This window comes from Phyllobates terribilis, unplaced genomic scaffold (assembly GCF_046119375.1).
Source record: "Phyllobates terribilis strain yellow unplaced genomic scaffold, ASM4611937v1 Scaffold_11__3_contigs__length_659146591, whole genome shotgun sequence".
NCBI classification, from domain to species: Eukaryota; Metazoa; Chordata; class Amphibia; order Anura; family Dendrobatidae; genus Phyllobates; species Phyllobates terribilis.
This window is the reverse complement of record NW_027362771.1, coordinates 163,570,799-163,587,584: the sequence shown is the minus strand read 5'-3', so window position 1 is coordinate 163,587,584 and position 16,786 is coordinate 163,570,799. Positions and strand designations below refer to the sequence as shown.

Genomic DNA, 16,786 nt, shown 5'->3' with positions numbered 1-16,786 from the left:
TGATAGTATATGGACCAATGCAAGTCCATGTGATAGTTCACGTCAACTTTAAAAAAAAAAAAAAAAAAAACACGGTCTGAGAATGAACACAAAAGATAGTAGTATGTACTACTTTGATCCGTAACTTGAATCAGACTCGCCTACTATAAATGAATGGGTGCATAACAAACGGATCACTTTTGGGTTACCATCCATGTGTCTTTCACAGATCCATTACAATTATTAAAGGGGTTGTCCGGTACTTTTTTTAAGTTGCCCAATGTATTCAGCATGTGGGCATAAGTATCTCTGTAAATACCTTGTGTTGCAGATAATGCCTGTGAGCGGCGCTATCACTGGCCGCTCACAGGCATCACGTGACTCCCGGCTGCAGCCGGCTCTGACATCCACTAACGTCACAACAAGTCGAGGCTGCAGCCGAGGGTCCCTCTTCCGCATTCCACCGGTGGCTGCTGGGTTGTGGGTGGGGTTATTCCCCTGCGTCACACCCGGCATCCACCACGCGCTCTCCCTCTCCCCATTCATTGGGAAAGCGAGCGGTGGATGTTGGGTGTGACGCAGGGGAACCCCACCTACAACCCAGCAGCCACCGCGGGGACCCCAGTGCGGAGTCACGCCTCACTTGTCGTGACATCACGTGATGCCTGTGAGTGGCCACCGATAGCGCTGCTCACAGGCATTATCAGCAACACAAGGTATTTACAAATATACTTATGCCCACATGCTGAATACATTGGGCAATTTAAAAAAAAGGACCGGACAACTTCTTTAAGCATAGTTATATAGGTTGAAAAAAGACCTAGGTCCATCAAGTTCAACCATTCTCCACCAATTGTACATTTTGTCACTAAACTAACTAGAACCCACAATGTTATGTGTACTGAAGAAATCATCCAGCCCTTTTTTGAAAGCTGTTATAGTATCTGCCATCACTACCTCTTGTGGTAGAGCATTCCATAGTCTGACTGCTCTGACTGTAAAGAACCCTTTCCTGTTTAGCTGCCGGAATCCCCTTTCTTTCACCTGTAATAACTGCCCCTTGGTCCTTACTACGGTCTTGAAAAATGTAATAAATAATAAAGTTCAAATACAATTTCCCATGTAAAAACTCTATGCCTATGCCATATAGATGGAGAAAACTGACATATGGGTGGGACAGGGAAGTAAAAACACTAGCATATGGATGCAATACAGAGTTGAAAAACAGACATATGAAATAATACGGATATAAAAATGTTATTTTTTTTTGTGGACGAAAAAAACAAAACAAACAATTTTACAAGTGTAAACCTAGCCTTGATGTACGCTGCTGCAGTGAGTTGTGTCTCACGTTATAGAGAAAAGTCACCGCCCTTGATACATTTCTTGGCAACTCTTTATAAGATGCCAAAGCCATCGATATGCCCCAGCAAGTGCGTTACAAGAAAATATCTGCTAAGCACTGTACAAATCCAATTAATTTTTAACCATATGTAAATTAAGATATAATTTAGAATAAAAATTTTCTTACTTGCTTCCAGAAAAAAAACAAGATTAGCAAGCAATTATTTACTAATCACAAGCAACTTACATAGATCTGGCCATTAATCTCCCTAGCCTCAGATGCAGCATTAGGACGTCAATCTTGTACCATGATAGTAGGACTTCTTAAGCAGCTTTTAACCTTAAAAAAAAGAGAAAACACAAGTAATTCAGTGCTTTGCAGCCCCTGTACTGGCAACATGCTTCACACTAAACCTGATCCAAGCAAGCATTCTAGTGGCATGTTCCAAATATCTTCTGCATGTCACTTCCCCGCCATCTCCCTGCCAACCCACACACAAATTCCCAGGCTCTTCAAGTTCTCACAACCCCTATGTGCAGCACAGGCCTCCAGAAGAATCATTTAACAGATTGGTTTTTTCCTAGTAGCAGCATCTCTTACAGGTGTAAGATATTTGGTTAAGATCAAGAAAGAAATGTCGTCATCGCAAAAATAATGAGCCTGTGACGAAGAGGAAAAATGGAAAGGAAAAAAAGTTAAAAAGTATTTATTAACAAATAAATGAAATCAAAAGGAAACCTGGTAGTCCTATGCATGAAAGCATTCAGCAAGAAAATATTCATCCACCTACACATGAGTAAACATTCCCTGGGACACAGCCTACAGACACACACTGGTTTGTCTGTTCACTCCGCTTAAAGCGATATTGCACAACACTTTCAAAATCAGACAGTGAACGTGGGCAAGTATGGCGACATACACATACAGTACAGACCAGAAGTTTGGACACACCTTCTCTTTTAAAGATTGTTCTGTATTTTCATGACTTTGAAAATTGTACATTCACACTGAAGGCATCAAAACTATGAATTAACACATGTGGAATTATATACTTATCAAAAAAGTGTGAAACAACTGAAAATATGTCTTATATTCTAGGTTCTTCAAAGTAGCCACCTTTTGCTTTGATGACTGCTTTGCACACTTGGCATTCTCTTGATGAGCTTCAAGAGGTAGTCACCTCCTTTTATCAACATTTGTTTCATTTTTTATATTTTTGGGGTAGTTTTTTTTTACAATATTGCAGAAATACAGAAGATAAAAAAAAAATTGAAAATAGAACGCACATTGAAATTATGCAAACAACATTGACTTCTATGGGCTACAAACCATACCCATAGGGATCCGCTGGACTATGCTTTGTGCTGAAACTGCCATGTGCATTAGAAAGCAGACATGTTTATAAACCATTTTAATATATTGGCAAAGTTTTTTCAATTAAAAAGAAATATCATAAATTAGAAAGTTTATGATAATCCTAAGGCTGCAGTTACACATCCATGTGACACGTCCATAACTGACCCATAGGGATTCATTGATCCTTATACACGTGTTAAAATCAGATCCGTGACTCCGGTCCGTGAGCCTCAGCACACATCCTATTCTCATCCGTTTTGCAGATCAGACTCACCATTAAAGTCTATGGGAATCCATAGAACACTGATGAAACACTGAAGACATTACTTTGTATTTCAGAGTTAAATCCAAGTTTCATCCCTTAATCCATTGTTAAGAGTCAATGGATAGATAAAAGTTCAGACAGTCTACCTCTTCAGTTTGTAGAAGGGCATGAGAAAAAACACACGAAAAAAACCAAACATGCAATACAGAAGCAATACAGATGATATTGGAGAGAAAAACGTTCTGCATCAAATAGATGTAAAAAATAGACACAGATATGCCAGCATGGTGGCTGAGTGGTTAGCATTGTAACCTTGCAGAACTGAGATCCTGGGTTAAAATTCCACCAATGATAACATCTGCAAGAAGTCTGTATGTTCTCTCCATGTTTGCATGTGTTTCCTCCCATGCTTTAAAGACATACTGAATTTATATTGTGAGCCCCAATGGGGACAGCAATGATATTGTCTGTAATCTCTGTGGAAATCAATTGCGCTATATGAGTAAAATAAATGTTAATGTAGCCTTAAAATGAGGTCTGTCAGCACAAAATGAGTGCTCAAACCAAGCACAGTGCACACTTGGCGTGACTAAACAGCTTAGAGTCCCTTCCCTCCTACTCATTTTACATCCATCTCTGTATTCCTTTTGCTCCTGAAAAAGCCAGAGGTGTCAATTAAGAAAGAGGGACAGAGCCATTGCTGTCAATCAAGTAGGTGGGAAGAAGCACCGAACTATCTGACCATAACAAGGCAGCACTAAGCACCGATGCGGACAACTAATATGTTGGGTTTCCTAGATCATCAGGATATCAAACAAGTAGCAAGAAATAACGAGCCCCACTACGCAAGCCATAAATGCATTCTTCGGAGCTGGGCAATACAAATAATGCTTTCCAGAAGAATTAAACACCTAAAGCAAAAAATATGATGTGTGTGGTGTGTGTCAAGATATTAAAAGTTGTAATACACAGCCCATCAAATGGATTACAAGTCTTCTGTGCCTTATATTCCAAGAGCCCACCCGACATTTTCCCCCCAACAGCCCAAGTAACCCTGGCAACGTGTAGCTTTTTATATGGGAAGAAAGTCTAAGAGGTTCCTTGGCAACGGAAATTTCTCCCTCTCTTTTTAAAGTGGGAAAGGTCTTTCTCTTTAACTCCCACACTACTTATGTCAAACTTCAAGCAACATTTGTGCAGGGTGGAGTGAGAGGGACAGAAGGCTCACATCAAAGACAGATAACACTTATACAAAGAATGAAGGAGCCAGCCTTGCCCTACAAGAGAAAGGAGAGGGGACAGCGACATTTGTAATAAGCCCAGCAGCCTGGTACAAGAGACCAAATGCTGAGAGTGAAGCAAATGCTACATTCATCACTGAACAAGAGAACAAATGCTTATGTTTTATTCACCTTTTCCATGAAAAATCCCTAAAATGAGGATGGGACAAAAAAAATTGTGATTTTAGCGCAGATGTTGAAAATTTCCTTAAAAAAATGAAAAATAAAATAAAAACAATTAGTGTAAAATAAAAAAGTAGGGATTTAGGATCAATATGAGCAAGCAATCTGATACTGCAGCCAGTGTCACGTAGCTTGGAGACCATGTTGTTACAGAGAATCCATTACAAGGTTAGACCCTGTATTCTTCATTGGTGCTGTACCTGGCATTCATTGTCACCAGGCAGAATTAAAGGGGTTGTCCAGAGAAAACAAGCTATTACCTACTCGCAAGATGATGGCTGGGAGTCCTAATGCCGGGACCCACACTGATAGTAAATGGAGAACCTTTATTCTCGATGGGAAATTTTTATCCCAGTTACAAAATGGTGAGGTAGGTTGGACGCCTGACCGCCATTCCATTCATTTTCTATAGGGTTGCCTAAAAAAGCCAAGTGCAGCCCCATAGGGAAGGAAGCCTATCCTACATATAGACGATAACTTGCTTTCACATGGCAACCCCTTTAAATCAGAGTAAAACCACTATGCAGACAATGTCCTGTCTGGGCATACACACATCATAAAAATTGCATAAAAGAAAAAATAAGTATAAGAGAGAGAGAGAGTGTGAGTGAGTGAGTGAGTGAGTGCGTGCGTGCGTGTAGGAATGAAAAAAAAATAAAAATGATGCTTTGTCCTTAAGGATAAGTAACAGTGATGAGCAAGCGTGTTCTGTTAACCCTTTTGGCGAGCATGCTCGGGTCCTCGCCGAGTATCTTTGGCGTGCTCGAATGTTATGTTTTTGTCACTCCGTGTTCATGATTTGCGACTGTTTGACAGCTTTAATAGATGTGGGGAATGCCTAAAAAACAGGCATTCCTCACATGTATTAAAGCTGTCAAACAGTCGCAAATCATGCACACGGAGTGACTGAAACATAACATTTGAGCATGCCAAAGATACTCGGAAAACACCAGCGCATGCTTGCTCATCACTAATAAGTACTCAATTATCAGATCGGCAGGTGTTCAACAGATTGCAGCGCCTGCTGTGGCCTGATGTACACTGTATGAAGCCATGCTTGATCCGGCTCTGTGCACTGTAGTGGCTGTTCGTGGGTACTGCAGCTCGACTCCCATCAGATTTTGATTACCTGAAGATAGGCTAAGATAGGCCATCCGTAAAGAAGTCTTCTATTTTGGTCCGCTTTATACAGCATGGAAAACTGGGATATCATACCCCAAGATTAACTGCCAAAACAACCATTTAATCAGAGTCAGCCCAAGCATCAACACTTTTTTTTTTTATATAAATAAAAACTTGCCAGACGTTATATGCAAGTGGTGGTTAGATATAAAGCAATAGGTTGTGTAATCCTTGATTAGTTATAAACCATAATGCGGTCTACACACACACACCATATTTTTTCTGGTTAGTTACAGAGAAGTGTATGCCCTTTTCACATTATCACACCGATATGTCCCGAGCTGCACATTACATTCACTCAGCGCACACTCCCACAGTGATTGGGCCAATTCATGCGTTTACAAACCGTGTTTTCTGACCACCCACCGCACAAAGAAGACCACACAGCTCTTGTGCATGAGGGAAAAGAACTGCTACTGCAAGCACAAGAAAAGAACTGTCAGGCCTCATTCAGTGCAGCAAGGCTATACCAACCCCTCTCTGTTCAATGTCTTAAGAGCTGCCAAGACACTGCACAGAGGTCTGAAGTCACAGCGAGGAGCAAGCGCACTTCACCATGTATTTACAGTTCCTAAAAAGCACAAAGATATAGATATTGATACAAAGTATCACCAGCATTTTACTAGTTACAGTACTACTGGAGAACTCTAGTCCTTGACATTTCTTCCTCAGACAAATTGTTAAAAAGCAGTCCTTTCCTGGTCATACCTGCTGTAACAACGCTACCTTTATAGCACACCATGTCGGGGGTCACGTACACCGCTCTTTAGTGGTCCTTTATTATAAAGATACATGGGCTGGTGCTTGTATTCCTCCAATGTCATGCACATGGATATGATCCCATAAGGATCCAACAGAAAATAAATTATGTAGTATACAGTGTGCTTTTTTTTTTTGCACAGTTCCTGCTGCTTGGTAGTATGGATGGGCACTGCTCAGGTATATTTTCCTTACGTCTACAGCACCTTCTGACAGAAGCAAAGCTTTCACACGCCCACACCAGATATAACTGTTTTATCTGTGCCAATGTTTACATACTACACAGCATAGACACTTAAAGGCGACCTGAGGGAAATGTGGTATAGACGAACAAACTCTCATGGCGACATCCAGTTTACAATATAGACGTCTGCATAAAGCTGAAGTACTGGACAGAAGACAGACAGGCCTTAGATCTTTACAGTAGAGGAGGGTAAACTTTTTGATAAATCCCTGGAAGAGGATCTCAGTAAGTGGAAGACAGAGATACAAAATACTAAAACTAAGAAATTTCAACAGAATTTGAGCAATTACCAATCTTAATCGTATCCATCGTTGGCACTCCAAAACCAGTAATCGTACATCCTGCTCTCAATCCACACTTGGTATATCTACATTTTCTGAGGAGGAATGTGGTGGACGTTTTTTAGGCAAACGCACAGTGTTTGGAGAGGAGGAAGTACAAGATAACGTAAATTCGGGTCAATATTCCAGAACTCCACAAAAAGAAAATCGCACTTACAACTTCAGGGACAAGAAAACAAAGAGAAATTAAAGGTAATTAATTTATCAGACCACATTCCTACCTCATCACAAAGTGAAGTTTTATCTAGCGGTTTATCATTCTCACCAGTTGAGAGGTTTGATTATTTTACTGCGGTCAACAATCTTGAATTATTTGCCCGTAAATAGATTTTTAACAAATGCTTCAGCTCCAGCTCTTCACCCTTCCTTCACCACTGAGGCGGAAATATAGGCTCTCAGTGATTTAAAGGAACCAGCTGGAGAACATGAGATCAATATTTCTCCAACCACAACTCCTCTTCAGCCCTTATATCTGTATCAACGTTCACAGGTTTTTCCTTCTTTGTCCGCCTGTCCTTAAGTTCAAATATTTAAGTTCGTTAAGTATGAGCTCTCCCATCTTACAGGCAGGATCGCTCATGATAACCTAACCCACCCACAACAAAGGGCCATTCAAGAATTAAAAAAAAATCTGAAAGATATTGTCATCCAATGAGCGGACAAGGGAGGCAACGTTGTACTTTGGCCGACACAAATGTACGAAACGGAGGCATTTAGACAATTGGGTGTTCCTCAATGCTATAAACTACTACCTACTAAACCATTACAGACCTTTAAGATGGAACTCATTGATATATTGGATGAAGGGTTTGAGAAATCAGTTATCTCCATTAACATGAGGGAAGCTCTTGCTCCGTAACACCCAGTTGTTGCTGTTTTCTATCTTTTACCTAAAGTTCACAAGGACCCCCCTTACCCCTCCTGGTAGATTCATTCTCGTGTCTTGGGGGTCTTTGTGAACCCATCTGTAGGTTTATTGACTGATAAATAATGGAAGTGTTTCTGTACATTTTTCTAGGTACAGAGACACCACTGATGTTATGAGATTAGATGGTATACAGTTGGAGGACAATATGTGGTTGGTCACCTGCGATGTGGAGTCCCTGTACACCTCTATAGACCATGACAAAGGGATACAAGCAGTGAAGTATTTGTTGAAAATAACTAACATTCAGAATTGATTGACTTAATCTTGTCCGTTACATTTTGCGCTTACACAACTTTTTTGTGTTTGAGGACCGCCTTTTCCTGCAGCTCCGGAGCATAGCTATGGGGGAGACTTGTGCGCTCTCGTATGCTTATCAGTTCCTGGGGCTGTGGGAGAGAGAGGTGGTCCTTAACACACATGGTCACAATGCCGTAATCTCGTGGTCTCCTTCTATAGATGTACTTTTCATCTGGCAGGGTTCCACATCACAGCTGGACGATTTGCTTAATCATCTTAAATGTTAATGATCTCAACATAAAATTAACTTGAAAATATATATAATCACAAATAGACTTCTTAATGTGATGATTATGAAATCGATTGTTGGCACTCTTGGTACAGATATTTTTCTTAAGGCTACAGTGAACAACGTCTTACTACATGCTACCTCCTCACATCTCCCTCAATTGAAGCATTCTATTCCCATTAGTCAATTTTTGAGAGCTAGAAGGATCTGTTCCAATGACCGTACGTTTCATCAGCAAGCATATGATCTTACCCTTGGATTAGAAAATAGAGGATATACGGTAATCAGAGGGACATGAGAAAAGGATTTATGAGAGCATAACATTCGGACAGGTATTCCCTTCTGGCAGGTCAATGTAATACCAAGCAATCTATGTCGGATTTGAAACACCGATTTATCACTACTTTCAATTCTAATTCGGTTCCAATGAAAAATATCCTCTCTTAGCACTGGTCTATCCTGCTCACCAATAGGGATCTTAAAACAACATTTCACCAAACATACACTTGTAACTTGGCGCAGGTCAAACAATTTGGACGACACGCTGACTAACAGTCATTATATCCCTCCAAAAAGTCGTTACCTGTTAGGGGTTAGAAGTCCACCATGGGGTTCATTTCTCTGCGGTGGATGTTCTGCCTGCAGAGATTTCAAGGCCCACGGAATTTTGCAACTCGCTAGGCATATGTGAGACAGAGGCAGTCATTTATTATGCCATCTGCCCTTGTGGCATAATTTATATAGGCATGATCTCTAGAACACTTAGGGTACGTGTCCAAGACCATGTGAGTAACATTAGAAATGCAGCCAATTGTCATGATTTTGAAAAGTTAAAAACAATTCCAAGACATTTTAGGACCATCATAACTGTAATCCAAAAAGATTCTTATACGTGGTATCAATCATATCTACCTGGGTATCAGAGGCGGCGATATTAAGTGTAAACGTCTCCAAAAGGAGACATGTTGGATAGTTACTCTTAATAGAGTCGCACCATAAGGCCTAAATGAAGAGGTCAGTTTCAAGTATTTTCTTTAATTTTGCACGATTTTAATAATCATTGAGCCTTTCATTTTAAATGTATCTCCATACTTATTTTTGTCTGTGTTTGTATTATTTTAGGTTTCTTTGACTGTACTGCTCCTCAGCGCATGAATATGGGAGTGTTACAATCACAACATGAACACGGGAGTGCTTTCACGGCAATGAACTGATTCACCATCTTTCCATCACTCCTTCATGGTTTAATTATTCCTTTACTTTTCACTAATATTATTGTTTATTTTTCGTGTATTTATTCTATGAACAACTTTTAATGTATTTCACTTTATTCACTTTTTTTTATTAGTATTTTTTTTTTGGATTGTTACATTCAATATGAACTCTGATGTTCACATTGTCACATTCACTGTAGCCTATTGGCTTAGTATATCTTATTTTTGTCCCACTAACATTCATTTTTGCTGCTATCAACTCATACACATTTAATCAGCACAGACTCGCTCTGTGCCTGCACTGCCCTCCCCTCTGCGGTGGCGTGGTTGTGGCATGTTGCCATGGTGATCCGGGTTTGTGCTCCTCCCCATTATGCACGGCGCCTGCTGCCCATGTCATCGTAGTGGAGAGGGGTGGGTGGAAAAATCATGTGAGGCTATGCGCCGATTTGCTGCACTCCCATCCGGCGTTGACCTGTCTCAGCATGCGATGCCTGATCCTCCCTGGTGGAGTTGCGGCGGCGATGTGTTGGTGGGCTTTCCATTACGTGTGGCGTGCACTATACGCACCTTCACGGTGGGGGTTGAGCTTCACATGTCTTGTGAGCCTTGACTTATGGCAATGACTAACTATATAAAGTGCTCAAGTCTCATCAAGCCACGCCTACTGAAGCCCAGTGCGGTGAAACGTGCGTCGAGGTGCTTGTGCGCTCCCTGTTCATACCTCTCCCTTTACATTCATTATGCTGGCTCATCCTATCTCGAGGTAATGACGATTATAATCCCTTAATTTATGCATTTTATCTAGTCTATGCATGCAGCCTGTAACCTGTAATTCCTTCAATTGTATCCTTTACATATTGGATTTATCTATAGGTGTTGATTGTAATCACATGCTTTCTGTTCAGCAATGGAGTCTTGTAAGGTGAGCATGCACACAAGTCATGGAGGTTGAGTATTATTTTTTGTTTTATTTGAAATAATTGTATCTGCTGATTTCAGGTGTTTCTCTAGCTCTCCACAGGTGGTCATTGGCTATTGGACAACTCTTCTTTTATGTGTTACTTTATCCCTTTGTCATTTCTCATTATTACACATAATTTATGGACATCTATGGTTTGACTTCTTTGCTTGTGTGGATTGGGTGGGTTGTTACCAACATATGATCAGAATTTCATAGCAATAGCACCTTTAGAAATATATTTCCTTAGAAAATTGGTGACGTGTTTAATACTTTCACCCGCTGTATGCAATGTTTTAATTATTATTAAATTAACTTTATATTATTGTGTTATAATATTGGTTGCTCCTTTATGTCTTTATTGGATTTCTACTTAGTTTTTGCCATTTTTCTACTAGATACATTTTTCTTGGTTTTGTACTTTGGTATTTGACACAGTAGCTAATGGCTTCATCACAAGTAAATGTAAAGAAATACATGGGAATACTGCTACTGTAGAATGACCGACAACTTTGCAACACAACAACGTAGCCATGTGTTTCACTATAAAGCTCGTCATTCACAGCGTAATGTTGGCTAAACACACTGCCCATTTAATGTATGTATGCCAAGTTATTTTGGTAAAGATAATGACTTTTGTGTTTTCATTGGCTGTAAGCCATAATCATCAACATTAGCAGAAATAAACACTTGAAATAGATCACTCTGTAATGACTATATAATAGATGAGTTTCACTTTTTGTATTGAAGAACTGAAATAAATTAACTTTTTGATGATATTCTAATTTTGTGAGAAGCACTTGTAGCTGTCGGCAGTTATCAGATGTGCATGTATCATTTTTAAGGAGTATGTTTCATTTTATCTTTCATATTTAAAATGTTCTCTGATCTGCTGCAGGATGTGATAGAGCAGGAGGAGCTGATCAGATTAATATACATTTTTGATGGAAAAGTTTCAGTACACCTAGCATATTATTAATGGGAATCGGTCACCAGGTTTTACCCATCTAATCTGAGGGCACGATGATGTAGGGCAGAGAGCCTGTTTCCAGCGATGTCTCACTTACTGGTTATTGTAGTTTTAGTAAAGTCCTATGCACAGTGTACACAGCTGCCTATACAGAGCTCATTCAGAGAACTGGTAGATCTACAGTAGATAAAACAGGGGTTCTCTCAAAATTGTAGCAAGCAGCCTAGTAAATAACACATCGCTGAAATCAGTGTCTCTGTCCCTATATCACGTTACTCTCAGATGACGTAGCGAAAACCTGGTGACAAAGTCTCTTTAATTGAAATCCCTGATGATTGTATGTATACTAGTCCAGTAGGCGGACTCCTATTTAGCAACTGACAGTCCTCCCTATATAACTGTGCATGCAGAGATAGCTCTCAATCCCTAGTAGGTACATCAACCCACTGGACTTATGTGCAAACACCAAGGATTTTAATGAATAAAATACAAGTTAGGCAGGAGAGACACTAGCGGATCACATCCCATGCCAGAGCATCAGATGTGATATGCTAATGACACTCGGCTACTGCTCTGCTGTGAGCGTGAGCCAAGTGTCATTGCTCTCTGCTCTGATTCTCTCGCACAGAGAGGATCGCAACACACCTGTGGAGGAGACAGAGAAATGAATTTCTCCATCTCCTCTGTTGCCGGCGTCTGTGGGAATCGCACTGCACTCGGGTCGTATCCGAGTGCAGTTCAGTGTCTCACACCCGAGTGCAGTTCAGTGTCTCACACCCGAGTGCAGTTCAGTGTCTCACACCCGAGTGCAGTTCAGTGTCTCACACCCGAGTGCAGTTCAGTGTCTCACACCCGAGTGCAGTTCAGTGTCTCACACCCGAGTGCAGTTCAGTGTCTCACACCCGAGTGCAGTTCAGTGTCTCACACGAACCCATAGACTTATATAGGTGCGCACAATCCGAATTCTGCATGCAATCACAGCATGCTGCGGTTTTTTTTTGTTTTTTTTTTAAGTCCAATCTCAACACTGCGTATGAGCACAGAATCACTGTTTAACATTGGACCAAATGCAATCTGATTTTTATGGAATTGCATTGGTCCGATTTAATCGCATGTGGGAGCAAGCCCTTACACTGAATATTATCCAGCAAATCTTTATGTCATTCAGCTCAGCTTCTTCTCTATATCATGCTGTTCACAGATCAGACTCCATGTAAAACGTGACAGGTAACTTTAAAAGATATAAACACCTAAGATTAGCCATCCCACTCCTGCGCCAAGGTACAGGGTCATAGGACTTAGTGAAGCACTGGGTAGTGTTCCAATAGAAACAGACTGTAACTAGAGCCATGATAGGGCAACCTAAATATGGGGTCCTACTGTACGCCTCCACATTCAAGAGGGAAACACTGCATAGAATTCTGACCGAGCCAGAAATCCAGGTTGTTTTCTCATGTCTTCTATGTTGTCCAATCCCTAATAAAATCTACAGTCCTTAGTCCTATCCAGGAGTACCATGAATTCAGAGTCATTGTAGACTGAGCAAACTACAAGTTAAGTATTAAAGAAGAGAAATGAGTGGTGTAAACAAGCTTTAGAAAGGACTATCCGGGCTAGCCGCCCATCACTACAGTTTATCTGCGCAGTTAATTACTACTTCACCCCCAAGGCTTCTTTAACGCACGTTTATGTTTATTCCTAGAACTCACACCAAAAAGGTCAAGAGAGCCAGCGGCTCCTGGCATCTACAATCTGTGAATTGTTCCAGCTCTGCGGCACTTGAGAAACAGATTTGGCACCGAGTGAGTCTAAGGGCCGAGTGTTTAAATAAGGCCAGAAAATACAGAGTCTCACTTATCCCCCGGCCGTTGGGAAGGTTTCACATCACATGCCATATGAAAAGCTTGCATTCTTTGCTGCTCCTGGGATATATCCAAACCCTGACATTTTGAAGGAGTTCTGCGTGTTACAGATGGAAGGGGCAGGTATGAGGCCCATTTTCACCTATCAGCCCCCCAGACAAACGCTGACCTGCGTGGCTGTGCTCAAGATAAATATACAGCTGACAGAACTGAAAGCCTATGAGGTAATGTGAATAAATAGAGGCTTGACAAAACATTGCTTTCCTCTGTCTTCGCTTAGTACTTTTAGCCGACATCTAAGATATCGTGCAAAAAAAAGACGTTTGTGAAATGTCTCCTTTTTATTTTACTGCAATGAAAATAAATGTTAACATTGGTTGGTAGAATGTGAATGGTAAGAACGCACCAGGGCACACAGCGTTGGTTTCAATTACAAAAAATATTTTACTTGGAAAAAGATGGAAAGAAAAGGGATTTGACAGGAAAATCTAAAAGCAATTCAAACTAAAGTTATGATTAGCATCCCTCACATAACGCTCTGATCCAGGCTCAAAGTCTGCTAGAATTACAAGAAAAGCTTATAGACTGATAAAACTGTTGAAGACCGGTCTGACTCATCAAAGAATAGTATGTTCACACTGGAATTTTTCATTTTCCTTCAGGAAGAATTCACACATGGCAGATTTTCTGCAGAATGCTTTACAACTGTCCTATTCTTCTGAATGAGGCGGGCAGAAATCCATGCACCTGAAGCAGAAATATCCCCATGCACATACACAAAAAGGATTTTCAGTCACAGAAATTCTTGCAACAAAACCAACATTCAAATACTCTCTTAGGCTGAGTGCCCACAATGCGGATTTAATGCGTTTCCTCCGCGGCGGCAACGCATTAAAATCACTTGTTAAGAGGTCTGGGATGTTTCCCAATCATAGTCCACATGTGCTGTGCACATGCTGCGGAAATTTCCGCTGTGGATTATCATTGCGAAAAAATACGCAGCCCTACCAATTTGGGAGCGATTTTGCGGTGAAATCGCACCCATTGACTTGCATTGAATCGCATAATATCCGCATGTATAGACTGATACATGCAGATGTTATGCGGTTCAGTGCGCGGATGGTACCCGGGTCTGGAGAAGAGGAGATTCTCATCCGACCCAGGTACCATCATCGTACCTGCAAGTAAAAAGAGAATTTATAAAGTAAAAAATAAAAATAATTCTTAATACACACCTCTCCGGCGGCCCCATCTCCTCCCGGCAGCGTCCTCTCTCCTCGGCGTCCCGCGGTGTACTGGCAGGACCTGCGGTGACGTCATTTAGTCAGCTGATGGTCACGCGACCATCATCGGACTGCTGACGTCAGCGGTCGCGTGACCATCAGCTGACTAAATGACGTCACCGCAGGTCCTGCCAGTACACCGCGGGACGCCGAGAAGAGAGGACAGGGGGCTGCCAGAGAGGTGAATATAAGGTTTTTTATTCCTACTTTTTAATTCTTTTTTTTACTTTACATGCAGCATTTGATAGTAGAAATTTCCTCTAAGTTGGTCACACAATATAAATCCATGCCAGTTGCATGAATTTATATTGTGTGACCAACTTGTCAAGCAGTTTTCCAAGTAATGTTCAAAATCGCTTGGAAAAAAGCATGCAAAAACACATGTAAAATCCGCATACGTCTTTTCTGCCAAGGAGATGCAGAAATGCTCAGGAAATTTCTGCTTCAAATCTGCATCGTGGGCACATAGTCTTAGGCCAATTCACAGCAGTGTTCTTCTCTTTCAAGTTAATTTAAATAGACAAGTGTGGTCCACAAATGAAGGACATCTTTTTGGACCCATACACATTAACCACTTTAATGTGTGTGTGGGAAAGAAGGATCAGACAGTTGGCATTTCAATGCCCAATGGTTTTGTTTTCAGGGCAGATAAGCCTCTGCCAGAGAATTCTGGCCGCAGCTTTCCCCTCTCTCCCTGTTAAAAACATATGGATGGACTGCCAAACCAAGTGCTTATGTATTAGGAGAGATAGACCCTTTTGGTAGGCATAATATAGTTTGAAATGGGGGGCTCAGTGGTTAGCACTGCAGAGCTGGGGTCCTGGGTTCAAATCCCATCAAGGACAACATCTATAAGGAGTTTGAATGTTCTTCCAGTGTTTGTGTGGGTTTCCTCCGGGTTCTCCGGTTTCCTCCCACACTCCAAAGACATACTGAGTGATACAGCATTGAAACCATATTACGCGGCTCTCAGATGAGGTAGCAAAAACCTGGTGACAGATTCCCTTTAATGATAAGAAATCAGTGCTTTGCCCATCTGCTGTATCAGAAACTGAAAAATAGTCATATTCAAGTGTACAAGAGAAGTCTTTAAAGAGAATCTGTCACCCCCTAGCACCTATCTGACCTCTAATTTGGGCATACAGGTGATAGAAATGTCAAAAACAATCAAAATTGACTAAAATGTCTCATGAAGGTGCAACAGTCTCATCGGTGTTTCTACATCTGTGCCCTATACACTTGGCCTGGGCAAAGATGATGGTAACCCTAGAAATATTGGAAATAATTTGACCATAGGGACATGCTATACACTATGGTGTGTACGTAGCATCACAGGTGTTTACAAACTTGTAAGCAGTCAGTCTGACTATTTGAACAGGGAAAAGTAGTCACTGTGCTATTTGGTATCATGATGTTTTACCACACTGAACACGGACCAAAGAAGGCTAAGGAGACTATTTTCTCGCGAGATTAGAAAGAAAATTATACACAAACATGTTATAAGATCTCCAACAGCTTGATGTTCCTGTTACTACAGCTGCACATAATATTCAGAAGTTTAAGGCTTATAGGACTGTAGCCAAGCTCCCTGGACGTTGCCGCAAGAGGAAAACTGATGACAAACGGAAGTACGAGGGTCAGTCAATAAGTAATGCCTCCAATTTTTTTTCTCCTTTTAATTGGCAAGAAATTCAAATGCAATTACATAGGTTGAAAACCACAACATTAACGATTAATTTGTCACTTTTCAATATAATCTCCATCCATTTCCACAGTCTTGGTCCACCGTTTAACAAGGGCATGTATTCCAGCATGGTAAAAAGCATCTTGGGACCCACCGTGCACAAACTTTTCTGTATCCCAGTTGTCCAATAATTTTCATCACACTGCCTTTACTGAGGCAGATAATGCCACACAATTCATCTGCAGTCACCCGGCGGTCACCACGAATGATGTCATCGACTCGCTGAATGTTGCTTGGAGTCACAGCGGTTACTGGCCAGCCACTCCGCATTTTGTCAGCTAACGGTGATGGCCCTTCAGCTGTGTTACAGCGACGAACCCATCGTCTAACAGTACTGACATCCACTGTTGCATCACCGTACACA

The 16,786-nt window shown here is 41.1% G+C and overlaps 1 protein-coding gene across 1 annotated transcript in view; it reads right to left on the bottom strand.

The window, feature by feature from the left end:
* FRS2 (fibroblast growth factor receptor substrate 2) overlaps window positions 1-16,786 on the bottom strand; it is a 54,378-nt gene that overhangs the window by 17,205 nt on the left and 20,387 nt on the right. The window contains exon 2 of the mRNA XM_073651770.1: window positions 1,571-1,663. The gene's annotated coding sequence lies outside the window, so the exon portion shown is untranslated. The remainder of the gene's footprint in view (window positions 1-1,570; window positions 1,664-16,786) is intronic.